The 10,905-nt window shown below is 38.2% G+C and overlaps 1 pseudogene across 1 annotated transcript; it reads right to left on the bottom strand.

The window, feature by feature from the left end:
• Positions 1–6,001: 6,001 nt before the first annotated feature.
• On the bottom strand, positions 6,002–8,978 carry LOC309857632 (patched domain-containing protein 3 pseudogene; annotated as a pseudogene). Its single transcript has 2 exons — positions 8,969–8,978; positions 6,002–7,509 (listed from the first exon to the last, which is right to left on the bottom strand). The product of its transcript is annotated as a patched domain-containing protein 3 pseudogene (transcript).
• Between the last annotated feature and the right edge of the window lie 1,927 nt (positions 8,979–10,905).

Here is a 10,905-nt window from a genome sequence, read left to right as displayed (position 1 = left end):
AAGACAGAAGAAAGGGAAATTAAGGAGTCAATCCCATTTACAATTGCACCCAAAACCATAAGATACCTAGGAATAAACCTAACCAAAGAGACACAGAATCTATACTCAGAAAACTATAAAGTACTCATGAAAGAAATTGAGGAAGACACAAAGAAATGGAAAAATGTTCCATGCTCCTGGATTGGAAGAATAAATATTGTGAAAATGTCTATGCTACCTAAAGCAATCTACACATTTAATGCAATTCCTATCAAAGTACCATCCATCTTTTTCAAAGAAATGGAACAAATAATTCTAAAATTTACATGGAACCAGAAAAGAGCTCAAATAGCTAAAGGGATATTGAAAAAGAAAGCCAACATTGGTGGCATTACAATCCCGGACTTCAAGCTCTATTACAAAGCTGTCATTATCAAGACAGCATGGTACTGGCACAAAAACAGACCCATAGATCAATGGAACAGAATAGAGAGCCCAGAAATAAACTCTCAACTCTATGGTCAACTCATCTTCGACAAAGCAGGAAAGAATGTCCAATGGAAAAAAGACAGCCTCTTCAATAAATGGTGCTGGGAAAATTGGACAGCCACATGCAGAAAAATGAAATTGGACCATTTCCTTACACCACACACAAAAATAGACTCAAAATGGATGAAGGACCTCAATGTGAGAAAGGAATCCATCAAAATCCTTGACGAGAACACAGGCAGCAACCTCTTCGACCTCAGCTGCAGCAACATCTTCCTAGGAACAACACAAAAGGCAAGGGAAGCAAGGGAAAAAATGAACTATTGGGATTTCATCAAGATCAAAAGCTTTTGCACAGCAAAGGAAACAGTTAACAAAATCAAAAGACAACTGACAGAATGGGAGAAGATATTTGCAAACGACATATCAGATAAAGGACTAGTGTCCAGAATCTATAAAGAACTTAGCAAACTCAACACCCAAAGAACAAATAATCCAATCAAGAAATGGGCAGAGGACATGAACAGACATTTCTGCAAAGAAGACATCCAGATGGCCAACAGACACATGAAAAAGTGCTCCATATCACTTGGCATCAGGGAAATACAAATCAAAACCACAATGCGATATCACCTCACACCAATCAGAATGGCTAAAATCAACAAGTCAGGAAATGACAGATGCTGGCGAGGATGCGGAGAAAGGGGAACACTCCTACACTGTTGGTGGGAATGCAAGCTGGTGCAACCTCTCTGGAAAACAGCATGGAGGTTCCTCAAAATGTTGAAAATAGAACTGCCCTATGACCCAGCAATTGCACTATTGGGTATTTACCCTAAAGATACAAACGTAGTGATCCAAAGGGGCACGTGTACTCGAATGTTTATAGCAGCAATGTCCACAATAGCCAAACTATGGAAAGAACCTAGATGTCCATCAACAGATGAATGGATCAAAAAGATGTGGTATATATACACAATGGAATACTATGCAGCCATCAAAAGAAATGAAATCTTGCCATTTGCGACAACATGGATGGAACTAGAGCGTATCATGCTTAGCGAAATAAGTCAGGCGGAGAAAGACAACTATCATATGATCTCCCTGATATGAGGAAGTGGTGTTGCAACATGGGGGCTTAAGTGGGTACGAGAAGAATCAATGAAAGAAGATGGGATTGGGAGGGAGACAAACCGTAAGTGACTCTTAATCTCACAAAACAAACTGAGGGTTGCTGGGAGGAGGGGGTTTGGGAGAAGGGGGTGGGATTATGGACATTGGGGAGGGTATGTGCTTTGGTGAGTGCTGTGAAGTGTGTAAACCTGGTGATTCACAGACCTGTACTACTGGGGATAAAAATATATGTTTATAAAAAATAAAAAATTATATTAAAAAAAAAACTGTCCAACATCAGCCAGATTTGACAAATGCTTGACTCTTTGAAAAACTACTTTGAAAATCAATCTAGTGCACTACAATGGTATTGGACTAGTTTGTGAATGAGTCCTCTATTTGTTCTTGTTGCAATTTGTTCAAAATCAGTTGTAGTCTTTAATCAAGTGTTCAATGAAGGGAAGACCAAAGAAACATAGAGCTTTGAAGTGTTTAGCAAATTGGAATTATTCAAAACAAAGTGTGTGAGTAAGAAGCCATTGAATTCATCACTACAAAAGCCAGGAAGGAAATGAACAAATCAAACAAGGAGAGCTCAAACAATGTATCTAATTTAATTTTGCAATTTTATAATTGTGTTTTGTAATTTCTTAACTTGGGAGAAGAATTTTTTGATGAGCTTCCTTTTGGGGAATAAATTTACATTCTGTAATGAAAGACCTATTATTTTGCAACACCCGAAATTGTTGGCCAAATATTGAAGATAATCAGAGATATTGAAAATTTATTTGATGAATTTTGTGTTATAAAATATTTTCTAAGAATGATAATATCAATAAACTAAAAATAGACAGTAGATGAACATATATTGACTGAATTATTTAAATATTTCCATACACAAAAGCATTATTAATAACCTTCACAGAGTAGACTATTCCTGAGGAATATTCCTGAGAATATTCCTGAGGAATCTCACCATATGTAGAAAGACTGTTTTTTCAATAAAATATGGGTTAAAGAGAAGAATCTATTGAAGGTGTCAACAAATTCAAATTTATTAATGACTAAATGCAAACTTGAAGAATATTACAATATTATGCACCAACTAAAAATAACTAACATATTTGTAATTAGAGTCCCAGAAAGAGAGGATAGAGACAATGTTGCAGAAAAATATTTCAAGAAATAAAGGCTAAAATATTTCTAAATATGACAGAAAATATCAAGCTACAGGTCCTAAAAGCTCAAGATACCCAAAGAAAGTTGAATAGAAAATAACACCACACCACCACATCATAGTCAAATTGCTAAAAACAAGTGACAAAGAAAAATATTAAAAGCAGCTATTGAAAAAAAAAAACACATATTCCATAGAGAAGAATAGTATAACATTGGAAACTGGATTCTAATCAAGTAGACAATGCGATGACATTTTTTAAGTGCTGAAAAAACCCTCTCAACCCAGAGTTCTAAATCTTGTTAAAGTATTATTTTTAAAAAAAAATGAAGAGAAATCAAAGGCATGATCATTTGGTCCATGATCAAAGAAGAAATCACAAGAGAAATGGGAACTTATTTTTAAAGGAGTGTTAAGGAACACCCATTGTATAAAAATTTGTGGATACAGTTAAAACAGTAGTAAGAAGGTTATATATAGCATTAAATGCTTTCTTTGAAGAATAAAGGTTTAAAATCAAGCTACTACCTTAAAGAGCTGGAAAATGAGGAGAAAATTAAACTCAAAGTAGAAAACAAGAAGGAACAAAGAGTAGAAGGCAGTGAAGCAGCAAATAGAGAAATAAAAGGAGAAATCAATAAAGTCAACAGTTGGTTCTTAGAAAGATTTAATAAAATTGATAATTCCTTGATCAAGAAATAAAATGGATATAATACAAATTACCAATATCAAGAATTGCACAGGGGACATCGCTAGAGACATTAAAATGATAATAAGAAAATTATCCATTGTCCATTTAGCTAAAAGGGATAATTAAAACATACCAAACGAAACATCTGAATGTCCTTATATTTGTTAAATAAAGTGAATTTTAAATTTAAAAAAAACTTCCCAGGGGCGCCTGGCTGGCTCAGTGGGTTAAAGCCTCTGCCTTCGGCTCGGGTCATGATCCCACGGTCCTGGGATCGAGCCCCACATTGGGCTCTCTGCTCAGCAGGGAGCCTGCTTGCCCCTCTCTCTCTGCCTGCCTCTCTGTCTACTTGTGATCACTCTCTGTATCAAATAAATAAATAAAATCTTAAAAAAGAAAAAAACTTTCCAGAAAAGCTCTATGCCCAGTTGACTTCACTGGTGAATTCTACTAAACATTTAAGTAAGAAATTGTATCAACCATACATCATATATTTCAAAAAATAGAAGAGGAATATTTACCAGCTCATTTCCTGAGGGAAGCATAACCCTGCTATCAAAACCTGAAGAAGACATGAGAAAAGGAAAAGGCAGACCAATATCCCTCATGATCACAGGAACAAATATCATTGAAAAAATGACAAAACAAAGACAGTAATATATGGTAACACTAATATGCCATGACCTAATGTGAGTCATCTTAGGAATGCAAGGTTGATGAATACACTTAAGCCGCTGCCTTAGGCTCAGGTCATAATCTCAGGGTCCTGGTATCGAGTCCCACATTGGGCTCTCTGCTCAGCAGGGAGCCTGCTTCCTCTTCTCTCTCTGTCTATCTGCCTTTCTGCCTACTTGTGATCCCTGTCTGTCAAATAAATAAATAAAATCTTTACCAAAAAAAAAAAAAAGAAAAATAATCATCTAAATAGATGGACAAAAATTATTTGACAGAATTCAATATGCATCCAGGGTAAAACATCTCAGCACTCTGGAAGTTAAAGGGAACTTCCCCAATCTGATAGAAACAGCTATGACATACCTCCAGGTAGCTATCATATTTAGTAATGAAATATTGAACATTTCAGAGTTGGGAACATGGCAATGAGATATGCCTTTAGTGTGTTTTCCCACATTTTACTGGATGTTTTAAGCCAGTGCAATTAGTCAAGTAAGAGAGAAAGACTATATGGGAAGAAATAAAATGGCCTTTATATGTCCTTTACATAATTGCACAGATAAAAACTGCTAAAGAAATTACAAGGGTCAACAAGAACTAATAAATGAACCTAACAATGTTACACAATATAACTTAGGTATACCTAAGTCAGCTGTATTTTTATATAGTAGTAAAAAGAAAATGGAAAAAGAATTTAAATTTATATACAAGCCTAAAGATGAAAATACTTGGAAGTAAATCTACCTAAATCTATAAGGTAGTCCTGAGGAAAATTAAAGAAGACACAAATAAATGGAGAGATAAACCATGTTCATAGATTATAAGATTCCAAATGGCTAATATACCTATTTTCCCCAAATTAAAGTGTATATTCACTATAACTGGGTCATGAACACAGAAAGCTTTCTGATAAATTGACAAGTGATTCTATTCTATCTAAGTGCTAAGAACCAAGAATAGCCAAAATAATTTGGAAAAGAAAAAAAATGTTGGACACATTATACAACCTAATTTCATGTTTAATATAAAGGTTTAATAATCAAGGCACTGTGGTATTGGCTTTAGGATAGACAGACAGATCGATGCACAGAAATAGAACCACACATAAAATGTCAGCTGATTCTTTGACAGAGGTGCCAAATTAATCCTATGCTGAAAATATAGACTTTTTACTAATGATGCTGGAAAACTGGATGATAACTATTATGGGAAGATAATGAACTTCTACCCACACTTCTCAACAAAAGATTTATGGATCACAGACTTCAATGTAAAATTAAAACTATGAGCTTTGAGAAGATATCATAGGTGGATTTTTTTGTCATCTTGGAATAGACAAAGACTTCTTAGGACACAGAAAACACTGGTCATTTAAAAATAATAAATTGGATTTCAAAACTTTAAAAATTTCAGTTTATCAAAATATACCATTAAGAAAATGCATACAAAGCCCCAGACTGGGAGAATAAATAATAAAATAAGTTGTACTTTTACATAATAATGATAGAGGAGGTACAATGAAAATAATATTCCATTTATATTATAACGTATAAAATATTTGAATTCCAGGCATAAACTTCTATCAGTGAAACAAAAGGAAAATATAATTAGAAAGTCATATCTTATGCTTGATTGTATAGACTATAATAAAGATGACAACACTTCCTAATTTTGTAAAGATATTTTAATGTAAGACTAATTAATTTTTCTCAGAATATTTAAAATAACATCTTTAAACAGGATTTCCAAGCCAAGGAAACATGCCTTTGTTTTAAGTTTATTGACTATTTCTGATAGTGTGTTTTTATCAGATTGGATTCTGGCAATCAGGAATTCTAAAATTGGTCTTTGATTTGTTAGCAGATATTCAAACAAACCTTCAAAAAAAAGGTTAAGAATACTGGAATAACAATTAGGCCGTGAGCAGCCCCAAATACCATAACAAGAAACATAATCTTAAAAAATGTCCTGAAGATGTATGCTTTAGCTGCAGATAAAACACACACCCCTATTACTGTTGAAAGTGCACTTTGTAACACTGGATAGCCTAGCAGATACAACGCCTCAATTGTTTTTTGGTTTACTGAGGGCTTAGAACTGGAAACAAATGCATAAGAAATGGGTGCAGAAAAATCGAAAGAAAACCCTATACAAATGACAAGATTAATCATGTATATGGAATCAAGATTGACATTCCAGAATGCCACGAAACCCGTTACTCCCACAATCGCAGAAGCAATAGCAAAAGTTACCCACAGGGAACACAGTGGGTGAGGAATTAACAATAAGGAAACAATGAACATAGCGGTTGATGCAACAATGACATTTCGAACAGTATTTTCTAATATTGCAGTATACTGATCAAAATATATGAATGCCTGGTTATACACCATTAGGGGAATTTCGCACTTTTCAGCTTTGCTTCGTAACTAGGATAACATCGTCTTCTTATTGATTGAAGAAGATACACCCACGGTCTGAATGAAGCCCCGGGAAGAAATGATTTCATGTGATGATGAAATGTTAATATCATACATAAAAAGTGGAAAATATGTTTAAAAATTGGGCAAATTATTCATAAAATTGTCCTTATCATTTACATCTTAGTGGCTCTTTTCCATATATTGCACATACTCTCGTAACCAAAACTCTGTAAGACTTTTATCTACATGGTCACTGTTTTCCAAATCTGACAGACATATTTCCAGTTTTGGCCTAACACCTTCATCCCAGTAGTTAAGAGTTTCTGGAACAATAACCATAACTCTGGGACCATAATCTGAAAAATATTCTTCTTCTACATTAAAATATGGTGTGATGTAGGAATCATCACTTGCCAAATTTCGAAGGTCTAAACATTTCTGCACTTGGAAACACCCATAAATGCTACTTATGATGTATAAAATGTATAAAAGCACTACAAAAAATTTGGACTCAGTTCTTGTGAGAAAAGGGCCAAAATAGTCTCGAAAGAACACATCCATTGGATGAACATCAGTTTCTTCTTCTTCCGGGAGAGAATCACATGGAAGACAGCAGGATCTTTTCAATGAGGAACATTTTTGATCAGGAGTTTCTGGCTTTTTCCACCAGTGTAGACAGACTCTTTCTCTTTTACCATCTAGGGCCAGAAAGGCCCCAAAACAGGTGATATTATAGAAATAACAAAAGAGCAGGGTTGTTCCTGTATAGATGCAAAAGTACTGTACGGACCTGAAAGAGGTCATAATCCCTGTATAGAAGGCCAGGACGTTGGTGATGGTGGTAATTGTAATCGACACTGCCACTTTGGAATAGACACTGGACAGACGCTGTTTTATGTTATCCATGAGGCTGGTCTTCTGCCAGGCAGAAATCATTATGAACATATCATCAACCCCGACACCTGTTAAAAAAAAAAGCCATCTTCATACATATTAATATCCATTAAAAATTAAATGCATAAACTCAAACCATCTTCTTTGTCCATCTCTTAAGGTCTGATTTATCTTGCCCAATCTGTGCTTTGATACTCTGTTCTCTGTTGCCTCCTTTGGTTGCCTCTGAAGCCACACCAGAATTCAGCCCTTCCTCTGTAACAACTCTGGGCTTTGTATGTCCTCCTATTATTTGTACATAGCATGAGATAGACCGGATACTCTGTTCCTAGTCTTCGTGCAGGGCGTTTTAACGATGAGTCAGGAAACCTGTTGTGGATGTTAGCTGAAGCAGAATTAGCAATGCTATCTTTGATTCCACTGGATTATCTGAGAGACCATTTTCCCTTATAAACCATTGTACACAAATGTATAGAAACATCGAGCCAACATTCTGTTGCTTAAAATATAAGCTGGACTTATCTGTTCTACAGTTAGCATCTAAGTATCGATGTGGTAGAATTTGAGAGGCACCACATAGTACACACACACACACACACACACACACACACGTACACACACACATCGTTTTCCTCCAAGCCTGTTTTTGATACCCAGAATGTTATAACTTAAACTTTCCCAGGTTAAGGCATTATTATTAAAATGCAAGTACTCTTGATATCAGACACATGCACCAAAGTAAATTTCAAGAATCCCTTGCATGAGGCGCCTGGGTGGCTCAGTGGGTTAAAGCCTCTGCCTTTGGCTCAGGTCATGATCCCAGGGTCCTGGGATCGAGACCCGCATTGGGCTGTCTGCTCAGGAGGGAGCCTGCTTCCTCCTCTCTCTCTCTGCCTGCCTCTCTGCCTACTTGTGATCTCTGTCAAAATAAATAAAATCTTAAAAAAAAAAAAAGGATCCCTTGCATATTAATATCTACTAGGTAATTCTTTTCCATAAGGATGTTTCTTGATGGAATAGAGAGGACAGAACATTTGAGGACTTTGAAATCACCACTGAAAACTTGCAAAGGAGGACTAGAAAGAAGAAAGGGTATAGAGTGAGGACAGCAAGAGCATTTGCAGGTAAGTTTCACCTGCCTCAAGCTTTCTGCTAGAGTTGACACTACTTTCACCCATGTATATTGATACAAACTCAATAAAATAAACAAGGATAGAAAAAAAAATAAAATAAACAAGGAAATACACAAAGTGGAATAAAATGCTGATCTCTAATTTGGGGGTATCTTCTCTACAGGAGGGTACTAGGAATTGCAACTTTGCCTCTAATTCAGATGTTCTCTGGGTATGATCAAGCAGGCAGAAGGATCTAAATGAACACAAGGCTACACAGAATGTCACAAATGCATCCTGACATCCCATGGCTAGTGGCTTTGAGGATTTCAGTTGTACTCAGCTGGACAAAAGGGAAGAATCAGAAGTACTAAGGACAAGTGGACTATCTTAGCTGCTCTGAGTTTTTACCTACCTGGGGGCATGTCACTCTCAAACCTCTCTCTCCAGCCCCAAGCTCCTTCCCAAGTCCATTTCTCATGTTAGGTGTTAGGCAATTTTCCACATGTCAAAATACAGACAATAAGCCTGCAGCCCCAAAAGGAGTGAGGTAATGATTCTGCTTGCCAAGAACCACCTTCCCCTGCCATGATGTCACATGGCTTATTGAAGCTGTGGAGAGAGTGAGGGCTGTGGGATCCCAGCTGGTGGCTGGATTTTGGCAGAAAGCTGAGACACCCAGAACACTAGAGACCACCTCCTTCCAGTGGGAAGCTGAGTTAAAATCAAGAGAAACTAGTTGTCAAGTTCAGCCTTTCCATGCACAAGAAAAATAAAAGAAAAGAAACATGCTGTTATAACGTTGGAGGAAGAAACTAGTGATCGCCTGCTAAAGTGAATGAAAGCAGCAGGGATAGGAACACCCACAAGGACAACAGGACAGTGGGAGAAAAATATAGTATAATTTGGGGAATTTATAGTGAGTGTGGGGGACAGACCCACTCTAAGGATATGCCATCCTTTGGATGCACTGACTTGGCTTCTACATCCTAGCTTTCCTGGTCTTGGGAACTGTGTGGGAGCTGATAAAGGTGTCCCCCCAAGACCTCAATCCAGTTCATTCTCCATCCTCCTTTTTTGCAGCTTCTCCTTCCTCCCAGGTGTGGTGCCTGTGGTTAGGACAATGCCTCACGTTGCCAGGAGAGGGCAGGGGATCATTCCCCCCACCACTCAGGTGTACCCTCCAAGCTTCTAGGATTCCAGTCAGTTTTCCATGGTTACTGAGTGCCTCCTATGTGCCAGGCTCTGTGCTGAGCACTGGGATTGCAAAACTGACTGAGATACAGTCCCTGCTGTGTCTTTTTTTTAATATTTTATTTATTTATTTGACAGATAGAGATCACAAGTAGGTAGAGAGGCAAGCAGAGAGAGAGGTGGATGAAGCAGGTTCCCTGATGAGCAGAGAGCCCGATGTGGGGCTCGATCCCAGGACCCTGGGATCATGACCTGAGCTGAAGGCAGAGGCTTTAACCCACTGAGCCACCCAGGTGTCCCCTCTGCTGTGTCTTGAGGGGGAGGATGGGGACAATAGGGGCATTAAAAAGTGTCTCATAAGGAGCACCTGGGTGGCTCAGTTGTTAAGTGTCTGCCTTCAGCTCAGGTCATGGTCCTAGGGTCCTGAGATTGAGTCCCGTTGAGAGTTGGGCTCTCAGCAGGGAGCCTGCTTCTCCCTCTCTCTCCCCTCCCCCTGCTGGTGTTCCCTCTCTAGCTGTCTTTCTCTCTGTCAAATAAATAAATAAAATCTTAAAAAAAAATTAGGAGAGGCTTGAACTGGGTCTTGAAAGATGATGGGTCTGCAGCCAGTTAAGCTGACTGTGCTCTTTCCCCATGGGGGCCCAGTGCACAATGGCTGCAAACAGGAACCTCCTTGGTAGTATACACAGCCTGTTTCCCTAAGGATTGCCCTAAGGAATCTTGGAGACAGCCCTTCCCAGTGGACATTGATGTCTGACCTCATTTTATCTCTCATCTAGGCTCCAGACAGCTATGTGGGGTGTCTTTGGAAAGTCAGGGTCCATATTGGCCAAGTCACCGTGTCCATCCATATCAAGCAGCAAAACAAGGAGCATGGGATTGAGGCCCCATGCAGGGCCAAGGTCAAGTTCCCTGGCCTCCAGAAGATCCACATTTCCAAGAAGTGGCCTCACTAAGTTTAAAGGGGAAGAATTTGAAGACATGGGAGCTGAAAAGTGGCTCATCACAGATGGCCGTGGGTCAGATATATCCCTGATCATGGTCCCTTGGGGGGCGCCTGGGTGGCTCAGTGGATTAAGCCTCTGCCTTCTTCTCAGGTCATGATCTCCGGGTCCTGGGATTGAGTCCTGCATCAGGCTCTCTGCTCAGCAGGGAGCC

Source organism: Mustela nivalis (genome assembly GCF_964662115.1).
Source record: "Mustela nivalis genome assembly, contig: HAP1_SCAFFOLD_1002, whole genome shotgun sequence".
Classification (NCBI taxonomy): Eukaryota; Metazoa; Chordata; class Mammalia; order Carnivora; family Mustelidae; genus Mustela; species Mustela nivalis.
This window is presented reverse-complemented; position numbering and strand designations above follow the sequence as displayed.